General features: G+C 41.9%; 1 protein-coding gene across 2 annotated transcripts in view; it reads right to left on the reverse strand.

Moving 5' to 3' along the window:
• LOC144785686 (trimethyllysine dioxygenase, mitochondrial-like) overlaps positions 1-6098 on the reverse strand; it is a 449852-nt gene extending 443754 nt beyond the window's left edge. For both annotated transcript variants that reach the window (XM_078664478.1, XM_078664479.1), the window contains exon 1: positions 6021-6098. The gene's annotated coding sequence lies outside the window, so the exon portion shown is untranslated. The remainder of the gene's footprint in view (positions 1-6020) is intronic.
• Positions 6099-14000: the final 7902 nt, after the last annotated feature.

Consider the following 14000-nt stretch of genomic DNA (forward strand, 5'->3'; position numbering starts at 1 on the left):
GAGTGCATTTTTCATGTAAGGATTCGTTATTTACCACCAACTACAAGTTGGTGGTAAATATTGAGAACCTGTGAAAAAGCAAATTTGTGCTTTTCCAAAGTGCCATGTGGCAGACATACATGCCCTTAGGGCATGTATGTGTGCCACATGTGCACCCATGCACTATTCAGGGGTGCAACAGGGTGTCAATGTGCCACCCTACCACCCTTGTCAGTCTTCCCCCTATTACCGATTCGGTATTTACTGAAACGGTAATTCTCATTCATTCCTATGGGCCTGAATGGGGAACACCGAATCGGTAAATACCGAATCGCTACTTACCGAATTTTACCGATTCGGTAAAAATGACCGAATCAATACTACATACCATTTATCGATTCTGAAATACCAAATCTGTAAAATTCGGTATTTTAGAATTGGTAAATTGTATTTACCTACATATGGCCCTAACTCATCTATGGAGGTTTCTTTGCCCAGATAGTATGTAGTTTTCTTTCAATATACCTTCAGGGCAGACTATTTATTTGCGACACTTAATATTTTACAAACTTGACACAGGCTGACCTTATAGTATTCTCATGATATTTTTTGACATATATTGTAGGCTCCACAATCTACACTGAACACAAAAAGGTAGGCCTGGGCTTCCACCCAGCGATTACGTTCTACAGCACACTGTTAACATAATGGCTGAGCGTACCTTTCTGTGGTGTCTATAAATAATCGCCTATGTCCCCCCACCAAATCTGTACAGATGTATATATATTCATATCCATCACTCCACCCAGATTTTACCCTCAGATGTGAATGTTGATGTGCTCACCACGTTAGACATTATCTAACACCATCGATTCATGTACCAAACATTGCAAGATTTTATATCACACCAACAGGCACTAACGCGAAAAATGATTGGTTCACATTTGTAGATTTGCCTCTGATGTTTATTGATATTATGAGCACAGCTGGGACCACTTGTATATCACAGGTTAAGAATGTAATAATAGTGCCCATATGTTTGGGCTTACACCTTGTTTCCATATATGTTTTTCAGCCCTGAGGAAGTCGCGGGTCCCTTGTCCCGATCGACGAAACACGTGTTGGCTGGAGCTACAACAATTAAACATTAAATTGATTTATATGATCCATGCTTGTTTATCTGATATAAGTTATTAACTTGAAACACTGTCCGTATGTGTGCCAGGGCTTGATATCATATTCAAACTCGCTTCTCTCCTTGTTGACTGGACTTGTTCCCACAACCTACTCATACTAATCAATGGAGATTCAAAAATTGTTAATCCAAAGATAGTACATTCATAGATACATTGGAACAATTCTCCACTGACTTCTTTGCTCTTACTATAACTGAAGGTGTTCAAATGAATTATATATGGGAAGCATATAAGGCAGGGGTCAGAGGCTTCATCATTGATTATATTGCCAAAGAACTAGTGGTTCTATCTGTGGGAGGCCATGTCTCGCAGAGTACGGCACTGTGCGCAGTCTCTGTAGAAACAGGGGTTCCATCAGTGGAGGCCACGCCTTACAGAGTACAGCACTGTGTGCAGTGTCTGTAGAAACAGTGGTTCCATCTCCGGCGTGTCATGCCTTACAGAGTACAGCAAGGTGTGCAGTCTCTGTAGAATGAACAGTTCCATCAGTGAGAGGCGACACCTTGCAGTGTACAGCACTGTACACAATCTCTGTAGTCCCAGCAGTACCATTAGTGGGAGGCCTAGCCTCGCAGAGTACAATGCTGCGCAGTCTCTTCAGAACCAGCAGTTTATTCAGTGGGGGGCCATGCCTCTCAGAGTACAGCATTATGCACAGTTTCCAAGGAACTGGTGGTTCCATCAGTGGGGGGAGAAGGGGTGCAAGCCTTCCAGAGTACAGCACTGTATGCAGTCTCAGTATAACCAGCGGTTTCATCAGTGGGAGGCCACTGCTTGCAGAGTACAGCACTGTGCACCGTCTCCATAGAACCTATCGGTTCCATCAGTGGGGGTCCTCTACTTACAGAGTACAGCACTGTGTGCAGTGTTCGTAGCACCAGGGGTTCCATCAGTGGGAGGCCATACGTTGCTGAGTACAGCACTGTTTGCAGTGTCTGTATAACCGGCTGTTCCATCTATGGGGGTCATGCTTTGCAGATTACAGCACTGTGTGCAGTCTCTGTAGAAACAGTGGTTCCATCTCCGGCGTGTCATGCCTTACAGAGTACAGCAAGGTGTGCAGTCTCTGTAGAATGAACAGTTCCATCAGTGAGAGGCGACACCTTGCAGTGTACAGCACTGTACACAATCTCTGTAGTCCCAGCAGTACCATTAGTGGGAGGCCTAGCCTCGCAGAGTACAATGCTGCGCAGTCTCTTCAGAACCAGCAGTTTATTCAGTGGGGGGCCATGCCTCTCAGAGTACAGCATTATGCACAGTTTCCAAGGAACTGGTGGTTCCATCAGTGGGGGGAGAAGGGGTGCAAGCCTTCCAGAGTACAGCACTGTATGCAGTCTCAGTATAACCAGCGGTTTCATCAGTGGGAGGCCACTGCTTGCAGAGTACAGCACTGTGCACCGTCTCCATAGAACCTATCGGTTCCATCAGTGGGGGTCCTCTACTTACAGAGTACAGCACTGTGTGCAGTGTTCGTAGCACCAGGGGTTCCATCAGTGGGAGGCCATACGTTGCTGAGTACAGCACTGTTTGCAGTGTCTGTATAACCGGCTGTTCCATCTATGGGGGTCATGCTTTGCAGATTACAGCACTGTTTGCAGTCTCTGTAGAACCAGCAGTACCATCTGTGTGGGCCAGGCCTTGCAGATTACAGCACTGTGCGCAGTCTCTGTAGAACCAGCGGTTCCATAAGTGGGGGGGCAAGCCTTTGCAGACTACAGCACTGTGGGCAGTCTCTGTAGATTCATCGGTTCCGTCATTGGGGGCCACTCCTTGCAGAGAACCGCGTTGTGCACAGTTTCTATAGAAGCAGCGGTTCCATCTGTGGGGGGCTACGCCTTACAGAGTACAGCACTGTGCGCAGTCTCCTTAAAACCAGTGGTTCCATCTGTGGGGGGGCCATGTCTCGCAGAGTATAGCTCTTTGCATAGTTTCTGTAGAACCAGCGGTTCCATCTGTGGGGAACTACGCCTTACAGAGTACAGCACTGTACACAGTCTCTGTAGATCCTGCAGTTCCATCTGTGGAGGCCGTGCCTTGAAGATTACAGCACTGTGCGTACCGTCAGTAGACCAGTGATTTTGTCAGCGGGGTATGTGCCTTGCAGAGTACATCACTGTATGCAGTCTCCGTAGCACCCGTTATTCTATCAGTGGAGGCCATGCCTTGCAAATTACAGCACTGTGCACACCCTCCGTAGACCAGTGGTTCCGTCAGTGTGGGATGTGCCTTGCAGAGTACAGCACTGCATGCAGTCTGGTAGTACCAGTGGTTCCATCAATGGCCAGGTACACTGTACATCCACTATCTAGCAGAGTACAGCATCATGTGGGAATTTCTGACATGCAAAGTACAGCACTGTGCAGTCACTAATAAGCAGAGTACAGTACCATGTGCAGTCTCTGACATGCTGGGTACAGTACTGTATACATAGGCTGTCCTGTTTTCAGTTTCTATTTTGGGTAAATTCTGGTGGGGTTTTTTCAGTTTTTTCGATATCTTAAAAAAACAGTCGTTATCAGTGGTTACACATTTTCGAGCCATTAAAAACAACAGAAACAATGTTTTTCCAATGTTTATGAAATTTTAATTTAATTTTAATTATTGCTTGCTTTCTGCACTGATATTGCTTGTATCTGGATAGCGTGTGCCCAGGGTATATGAGGTCCAAATATATTTTACTGCATCAGAATTGACTACAAAGTCAATAGCATTGTTCATTAACTCTGAAGATTGTAAAGATGCTTTCAGCATACCATCAAGCAAGTGACAAGGATCTCTTACAGGGAAGCACTTCAGCTCAAGTATCGATTTTGACAGGCCATCATACAACTTTTTCATCTACATAGCTGATTTACTGCAACTACAAACAATATCACTCCAATCTTTATTGAATTTGGTAGGAACTTTTTTCAGCAGCATTCTAAGTGACACTCCGTTCCATGATTTACCAAACGTCTGGTGTCATGTTTTCACCACTATCTCAGATTCTTGGTGACAAGATTCTTTTCACATATACCTGTAACTTCATCTTGCATTGAATGTTTAAAGCCTTGGGTGTTTGGCAATTCACTAACATTCAAAACTGACTCGCTAGAAAGGGGGCTGATGTATCAAAGGATTTTACCCATTCTCTGTGGGTAAATGTAATGGTACGTTTTAGGAAAGATTCTTATGAAACCAGCCATTTTATCTATCAGTGAAATCAAATATAGCCAAAATATCAAATAAGATTTTGATATTTCCCGATTCTGTACAGTTTATAAAATAACTAAATAAGACCCAAAACATGCTTCTAAACACTTCATCTTTAAACCAAAGACCACAAAATTTAAAAAAAAGAAGGAAGAAGAGACAATGTTTTAGTGACACCCCTAAACAACAAAACTCAAGCAGAATAATGTTAGTCGAGTCTTTCTTGATGCTACCTTGTATAAGAAAGTTACATTGCATTGACCCCTTCAGGAAGAAATACAAATTACTCTTTCACTCATTGTTTCCTTTCTTTGAATGACACTTAGTTTGTGGTTGCAAAGGTGTTTTTTCAGTGTTTATATGTTTACACCGGTGATGGCAATTTTCCTTTGGTGGGGTTTTATCAGTGATTACAGGTTTAAACCTAAAACCAGATACGCTTTTACAGTAACTAACTTGCAGAGTCCAGTACTGCGTGCAGTCTCTTACTTGCAAAGTACAGCACTGTATACAGTCACTAACAAGCCAAGTACAGTACCATATGTGGTCTCTGACATGCAAGGTACAGCACTGTGTGCAGTCACTAACAAGCGGAGTACTGTACCATGTGCAATCTCTGACATGCAGGGAACAGCACTGTATACAACCAATAACATGCAGAGTCCAGTAATGCGTGCCGTCTCTTACTTGCAAAGTACAGCATTGTATACAGTCACGAACATGCAGAATACAGTACCACATGGAGTCTCTAACATACAGAGCACAGCACTAACACTAACAGCCACTAACATGAAGAGCACAGCACCGTATGGGGTCTCTGACTGCAAGGTACAGCACTGTGTGCACTCACTGGTGTGCAGAGTACATTACCATGTGGAGTTTTTAACATACAGAGTACAGCACTGTAGACAGCCACTAACATGCAGAGTACTGTACTGTGTGTGGTTGTTGACATGCAGAGTACAGTACTGCATACAGTCATTATCTTGCAGAGTAGAGCACCATAAGGGATCTCTGACATGCAAGGTACAGCACTGTGTGCAGTCACTAACATACAGAGTAAGGGACAGTAGACACTCTCTAACATGCAGAGTAAGGGACAGTAGACACTCACTAACATGCAGAGTAAGGTATAGTGTGCAGTCACTACATGCAGAGTACAGGAGAGGATGTACAGTCTGACATTCAGAGTGCAGGCGGGTATGTAGAGTGTGTAATGCAGATTACAGTAGAGGATGTACAGTCCAACATGCAGCGTAGAGGAGAAGATGTACAGTCTGTAGACGCTGAGATTGGAAGTCAGGTGTCCACCCAAGGATGGAAAAGTGGGCCCACATCATGCCCTCCTCAGTGCATTCTCCTGGTGACTTGGGCACTGTCCAGTTACACCAGATTTGTGTAAAATGAAATGCTCCAGGGTAGTGAGTCCTGATAATTGTGTCACCACATATAAATTACAAGCATACAAGGGGAATGTTGGGTTTTCAGGAACCCACAGTCCTCAGTGCCTTCTACGCTAACCTTCCCTCACCCTTAGGCTGTTGTCGTACACAAACCTTACAACTTTACAAATTAAAAATTAACCATACCCAATCTAAAACATGAAAAGTACATACGAAAGGTGCAAGGGCACCTTCCGGCACATGACCTCACCTGAGCGCACCTGCCTCTCCGCCGTTGGTGTCGGTGCTCTGAACTGTGGTGCTCTCCTGCACAGGGCTCTGCAGGGCCCACTTATACCACAGAGCTGCATAGGCGTTGAACCCTGCCTCCTGTTACACAGCCCAGGACATGCCTCTGGGTTCAAGGTTTTGCATTAGCAAACACGGCAGCGTCTGGAGGACTCCAGCGCCTCTGATGGGACTGGCACCAACAGTCTGCAATGATTCATTGTTAGGTCTGGTGTTAGCCAAGTCCTTCTGATTTCACAAAAAAAATGTACAGTCTACTTACATATAGGGGCTTTAAGCCACCCCTCATCCATTGGTCTGTTGTTGTGTCATTCAAATTTTGCTTCCGCCCGCTGCGGTGTGGGCAGCCTACTTAAGCCACCGGTTAGCTTCACTTGAGTGACTGCATTTTGCTCTCTCACAAGGAGTGCAGACTCTAACAAACTAGTTCTCTTCAGTGCCAGTGTTTTTGTTTTTTGTTTTTACTTTGTCATCATTTTAGTTTTGCCTTTGTGTTTAGGGCCTGATGTGGTCTGCTGCACATTCCCTCTTTCTCATATCTCATCTCCTCTCAATGTTGTTGTAATTTTATTTTTGGAGTGCTTTGGTTTTCTGACTGCTGCTATTTCACAGCATACCTGATGTGTCCAATTGAAACTGTTCTGCATCAACTTATCATTTCTTTCTTTCTTTCTTTCTTTCTTTCTTTCTTTCTTTCTTTCTTTCTTTCTTTCTTTCTTTCTTTCTCTTTCTTCTCTTGTGTGTTCTCTTTCTTTTCTTTCTTTCTCACTCTCTCATTCTTTCTTTCTCTTACTCTTTCCTTCTGTCTGACTTTGTCTTTCTGTCTCTATTTCTTTCCTTTTTCCCTTCTCTCTTTCTTTCCCTCACGTTCCTCTTCTCTTTCTTTCTTTCTTTCTTTATCTTTTTCTTTTATACCTTATTTCTTTTTTCCCAACTTTCTTTCTTTCTTTCTTTCTTTCTTTCTTTCTTTCTTTCTTTCTTTCTTTCTTTCTTTCTTTCTTTCGTTCTCTTTCTTCTCTTGTTTGTTCTCTTTCTTTTCTTTCTTTTTCTTTCTCTTACTTGTTCCTTCTTTCTGTCTTTCTCTTTCCATCTCTTTTTCCCCTCTCTCTTTCTTTTCCCCTCTTTCCTCTTCTCTTTCTTTCTTCCTTGCCAGAATGATTCACATTTTTAGGTCTATATTGGCCAAGACCTTCTGATTTTACTAACATTATGTGATAGTGACATAGTTACTTAATGGGGTTTCAGCCAGACTCCATCCATTAATCCCCAGCATGCATTAAGGGCAATGTATCAGCCCAATTCAGCACTTGGCTGACTTCACTATCAGTTATGGCATGCTTCGCTTTCACAAGAAACAAATCCATACAAAAAGTTATTCCCTTCATTGCCAAGAAGTGCTACTATAATGTGTGTTTCTGGAGTCAAAATAAACGTTTGGACTGTGGCAATGTTTGTTGTAGATTGATGAGGGCCCGGAGTATTGTCAAACAATAAAGTTGTACAAAACAAAACTAGAATTGACAAATTGCTGGCTCTAAAGTCAAACCTTTTGACTTCACCACTGCTTATATTTAGGTGTGGCGTTAGCCAAGAGCTTTTAAGCTTTTTTCTAAAATGCTATATCTAATATACTCATTTATGGTGCCCTTCAGCCGCCCTGGTCACGCATTGGTTTGTTGTCGTTTCATTCACAGTATCCTTCTGCCCAGTGAGGCACTCAGCATGGGTCAGCTGATCGGCCCACCTCACCATCGGCTAACCTCAGAGTGAGTGACGAGTCGACACTCTCCTCTTTCGCCTGGAGCACTTCTTAAGTTATGTTAAAAAATGTATAGAGTGTTTGTCTACCCTGAGGTGGCTTTGTGCTAGAAAGAACCGTTTGCACAACTGGATGAGCCCTGAATGAAATTAATTATTAAACATATATATATATATATATATATATATTCTCAAACAATTTGATAGCAAATAAACACAGGGAGGTAACACACTTGTACAAAATTATTTTGTCAGAGTGAACGTGTGTGTGCAATTAAAACATCCATAAGTACCCCACTGGGACAAAGGGGAAAAAATGATTTTTTAATAGCTTTCTGAAGGCAAACAGGGAAGGGGCAACCCTGATGGTGGGCGGGAGAGATTCCAATTTTTGTTGGCCATTTCACCTTCTTTAATCTAGAGGATGTGACGTTCTCTGCTCCCTGGGAAAGCAGATTTCTACTGGGTTCGCACCATTTGAATGCTTGTTTTAGGAACCCAGGGCCAGTGTCATACAGAGCTTTGTAGGCTATGCAACACTCCATGGGGCATATTTTCAAGCCCAACATCGCCACTTTAGCAGCCGTTTTCGGCCGAAAAGCGGCGCTATATTTATCTCCATATCATCAATGTGCCGCTAACATGCATTAGCGCATGTTAGCACCAGTTTTACTAACGCCTCGCATCGCTAATTAGATGCCAAGTAGGCGTTCCTTCACAAAGCAACAGCAAAATAGTCGCAAAGTCAAGATCGCACTATTAACAAGCCGGACCCGGGCACGCGAAGCGATAAAAATAGCCGCGTTAACCGCGGTTATCGCAGGGATCTAGGCCTAGATGTATCAAGCCTTTTGCGATTCGTTAAGGTCGAAATTCCCAGAATTTCGGCCTTAACGAATCGCAAACAGACATTTTTCATCTTTTGGAATGTATGTGAAATTAGCAAAATAAGGAATCGCAAAAAATTGCGATTCCTTATTTTGCTTAAGCATTTAAGGAATCGCAATTTTGCGATTCCTTAAATGCCATGTATGAAGCTTTTTTAAATTGCGAATTCAGGTTAAGGAATCGCAAATTAACACCAACTTGAGGTTCGTGTTAATTTGCAAAATCCTTTCCAAAACTAAAATTTGGCAATTTTGAGGGTGGCATGTGACACACATACATGCCCATAGGGCATGTATGTGCGCCATATGCACACACATGTAAGTTTCAGGGATGCAGCAGGGTGTCCATGAGACACCCCTGCACCCTTGAAATAATTCTCAAATTGCGATTAGCAAATTGCGAATTCGCAATTTGAGAATGACTTCACAATCATTCCTATGGGCCTCCTGGCCCATAGGAATGCATGGGAAATTATTCCTTATTTGCGAATTCGCTAAATGCGAATTCGCAAATAAAGAATTATAAGGAATCGCTAAAAAAAAGCGATTTTTTATATACATTCCATTTTGCGAATTCTAAATAGCGATACGCTAAAAATCGCTATTTAAGATTCGCAAAATGGAATCTTGATACATCTAGGCCTTAATGTCAGGTAAAATCCTGACTTAGCTATCTTTTTAATGGGAGGTGGATTGACAGATTAAGTCCACACTCCCATATTTACAAGCTTTTCATTAGCGCTGTGAAATCATCGCTTAATTTCACACGCTAATGATGTTTATCGCCGTCTATCGCTGGTTTGGACATCACCTGTTAGCAAAGCGTTGCTCATACGCCGCTAACACGGCGATGTAATTCAGCGATAGACGGTGATTGTCAAAAACGTGCTAAGCACGCTTTGCGATCCTTATCGCAATTACTCAATAATATTTGGCCCCTTGAATTTTATGCGGTTCCTGACTGACCGCCGGTGAAGCCCCATGATTGCCCGAGTCACTGATTGAAATCTGGGAATGCCCAAAAGCAGCCGGGCTGCCACATTTTGCCAGATTTGCAGTCTTAGTCAGGTATTGCTCTTGAAGATTTAGGCACAACCCGTTGCAGTAATCAATTTTCTATAACACTAAAGTTGTGATAACCTTTTTCTTGACATCTGGTGGGATGAATGGGAGGATTTTCTTAATTTTCCTCAAAGTATTAAATGAGGAAGAATCCTCGGAGTTGAATTGCCTTCTGAAGTTAAACCTGAGATCGATCACCACACCTGGGTTTTAGCCTTAGTTACTGGAGTTGGGAGGAGTCCCATCTCCCAAGGCCAGCTGGAGGGGATGCAGAATTGAGGGTTGTTCCCCCAAAAAATACCCTCATACTTACCCGAGTTTATCTTTAGGCAATGATTGGCCATCCAAACACCGATAGCCCACATGCAATCAAGGACTTTGGAACCTATGATGTTTGTGTTGCTAAGAGGCAACAGCATCATTTGCGTGTCGTCTGGATACGAGGTAAGGGAAATCCAAAGGACTGAATCAATGGGCCGAGTCACAGAACTAACTTAAGACAAAATCCTAAACTTACTGCCATTTTGGTATTCACAGAAGGCACTTACTCATTTTGGCATTCACAGAAGGCACTTACTAATTTTGGTATTCACAGAAGGCACTTACTCATTTTGGTATTCACAGAAGGCACTTACTCATTTTGGTATTCACAGAAGGCACTTAATCATTTTGGCATTCACATAAGGCACTTACTCATTTTGGTATTCACAGAAGGCACTTACTCATTTTGGCATTCACAGAAGGCACTTACTCATTTTGGTATTCACAGAAGGCACTTACTCATTTTGGTATTCACAGAAGGCACTTACTCATTTTGGCATTCACAGAAGGCACTTACTCATTTTGGTATTCACAGAAGGCACTTACTCATTTTGGTATTCACAGAGGCACTTACTCATTTTGGTATTCACAGAAGACACTTACTCATTTTGGTATTCACAGAAGGCACTTACTCATTTTGGTATTCACAGAAGACACTTACCCATTTTGGTATTCACAGAAGACACTTACTCGTTTTGGTATTCACAGAAGGCACTTACTCATTTTGGTATTCACAAAAGGCACTTACTCATTTTGGTATTCACAGAGGCACTTACTCATTTTGGTATTCACAGAGGCACTTACTGATTTTGGTATTCACAGAAGACACTTACTCATTTTGGTATTCACAGAAGGCACTTACTCATTTTGGTATTCACAGAGGCACTTACTGATTTTGGTATTCACAGAAGACACTTACTCATTTTGGTATTCACAGAAGGCACTTACTCATTTTGGTGTTCACAGAAGGCACTTACTCATTTTGGTATTCATAGAAGGCACTTACTCATTTCGGTATTCACAGAAGGCACTTGCCCATTTTGTTATTCACAGAAGACACTTACTCATTTTGGTATTCACAGAGACACTTACTCCTTTTGGTATTCACAGAGGCACTTACTCATTTTGGTATTCACAGAGGCACTTACTGATTTTGGTATTCACAGAAGACACTTACTCATTTTGGTATTCACAGAAGGCACTTACTCATTTTGGTGTTCACAGAAGGCACTTACTCATTTTGGTATTCACAGAAGACACTTACTCATTTTGGTATTCACAGAAGGCACTCACTCATTTTGGTGTTCACAGAAGGCACTTACTCATTTTGGTATTCATAGAAGGCACTTACTCATTTCGGTATTCACAGAAGGCACTTGCCCATTTTGTTATTCACAGAAGACACTTACTCATTTTGGTATTCACAGAAGGCACTTACTCATTTTGGTATTCACGGAGACACTTACTCCTTTTGGTATTCACAGAGGCACTTACTGATTTTGGTATTCACAGAAGGCACTTACTCATCAATGAGTAAGTGCCTTCTGTTAATACAAAAATGAGTAAATGGTAGCAAGTTTAGGATTTTGTCTAAAGTTATTTCTGTGAATCAGGCCCGATGAATATAATTCTGTCACATATAGCTTGAACAATGTGGGGCCAAGTGAGGACCCTTGCGGGACCCCACATGGAAGCGAGAAAGGTTTGGAAGTATAAGTGTCCAGTGCAACAGTAAGCTCTCTTCCATTTGAAATTGAGCTCAGCAGGGCAAGAGTCTTCTTTTTAATACCCATTGCCTCAAGGCGGTCGATCAATTCAGTTCAATAGCCTTTATTTGGTTATAGCACAGACCATAAAAACACAAAATTAAAATTCATTATGCAACATTTTGTTCTTTTGAATTCGGAGAATAATAAAAGGCTTCACACATCAAATTAAAACTGATTTAAAACATCATTAAATATGATCTATGTAAACATTTGACTAATTATATAAAATTACTGTATTGGCACCCCTAGTGATTAGTGCTCGTTAAAGCTTTTGACAGACCTCCTCCTCAGTTGAATGTAGACCAAAAATTTAGTTGGGGACAGAGAAACAAATTGTAGGGGTATCTAAACATTAAAAAAAAAAAACACTCTTGCTGTGATGTAAGTGCTTATGCTTTAAAAGTGGCCGTAAAAAGCGTCTTCTCAAGCTATTATATAAATTGCAAAAAAGTATAAAGTATAAAGGGCCCGATGTAGGTAATCCCAGATTACCGATTCTTAAATACCGAATCATACCGATTCGGTATTTAAGAACTGGCAATCAGGATGTAGGTATTTTTACCGATTCAATTACCGAATCGGTAAAAATCGGTAATTACCGAATCGGTATTTACAGATTCGGTAATTGCCATTGATTCCTATGGGCCTTGAGGCCCATTGGAATCAATGGCAATTACCGAATCGGTAAAATTACCGAATTTACAAGGGTGACAGGGTGTCACTTTGACACCCTGTTGCACCCCAGATTCTGGCTTGTGTGCAATGTGACACACATACATGCCCTTGGGCATCTATGTGTGCCACATGGCACCGGTGTACATGCACAGATGTGCATGTACACAGAAATTCATAATTTACCACCAAATATTATTTGGTGGTAAATTATGAATCGGTAATGGCCTGTGGCACTGTTTAAAGTGCCACCTACATCTTGATTTACCGATTCGGTAACTTTACCGATTCCGTATTTTACCGAATCGATAAATTTACCGAATCGGTACAATTCTGGCCACCTACATGTCCAATCCCAAATACCGGTCGGTAACGGCCGATATCGGCCGTTACCGACCGGTATTTGGTTACCTACATCAGGCCCAAAGTGCGCTGTGGTTTGTGATGAGAGGTTATTACATGTGCAAACCGCAAGAGATTCAAACCAGCAACCAGAGTCAGGAAAGGCAACCAAATGATGAATTGTATATAACCCCAACCTTGTGATATAAAATCAATGTTCTGGCTTTTCTACCCGGGTTAAATACTGCTCTGTCCCAGGCATTGTGGTACTAAGCAAATATTTAAGAACTGAAGTTAATCTTTATTTTTTTATTTTACAGAGTTTTATATAGCGCAAACTTGACCCGAATCGGGTATCAGAGCGCTTTACATAGCACCAGTTGCATTACATGAGGACACATTCATTTTTTGTGAGGCACGCAGAGATTAAGGGCCATATGTATTAACAACTTGATTTGCGATTCTCAAAAAGCGATTTTTTAGAAATCGCTATTTGAGAATCCAAATAGGGATGTATGTACAAAATCGCACTTTTTTTGTGATTTCTTAGTATTCCTTAATTGCGATTAGCAAATTACGAATCGCAATTAAGGAACACTTTCCCATTCGTTTCTATGGGCCAGGAGGCCCATAGGAATGAATGGGAAGTGATTCTCAATTTGCGATTCGCAATTCGAGAATCACAAATTGAGAATAATTTCAAGGGTGCAGGGGTGTCCAAAGGATACCCTGTTGCACCCCTGAAATTTGCATGTGTGCACATGTGGCACACATACATGCCCTAAGGGCATGTATGTGCTTCACATTGCACTTTGAAAAATGCAAAAAAGTGCATTTTTTAAGGAATTCGCTTCTTTACCACCAACTTGAAGTTGGTGGTAATTTGCAATTCCTTGAGGCCAATTTGCATTTTTTTAATGCTTCTTTCATTGCATTTAAGGAATCGCAAAATTTGCAATTCCTTAAATGCACTCGCAAAATTAGGAATCGCAAATTTTGCGATTCCTTATTTTGCACGCAGATTTCTTTCATGCATACCATTTAGCACTAATGTGTTCGCAAACGCCGAATTTCGGTGCTTGCGAACGCATTAGTGCTTGATACATATGGCCCCAAGTGATTTGCCCAGAA

The sequence above is a fragment of the Lissotriton helveticus genome, chromosome 10, assembly GCF_964261635.1.
Source record: "Lissotriton helveticus chromosome 10, aLisHel1.1, whole genome shotgun sequence".
Lineage (NCBI taxonomy): Eukaryota > Metazoa > Chordata > Amphibia > Caudata > Salamandridae > Lissotriton > Lissotriton helveticus.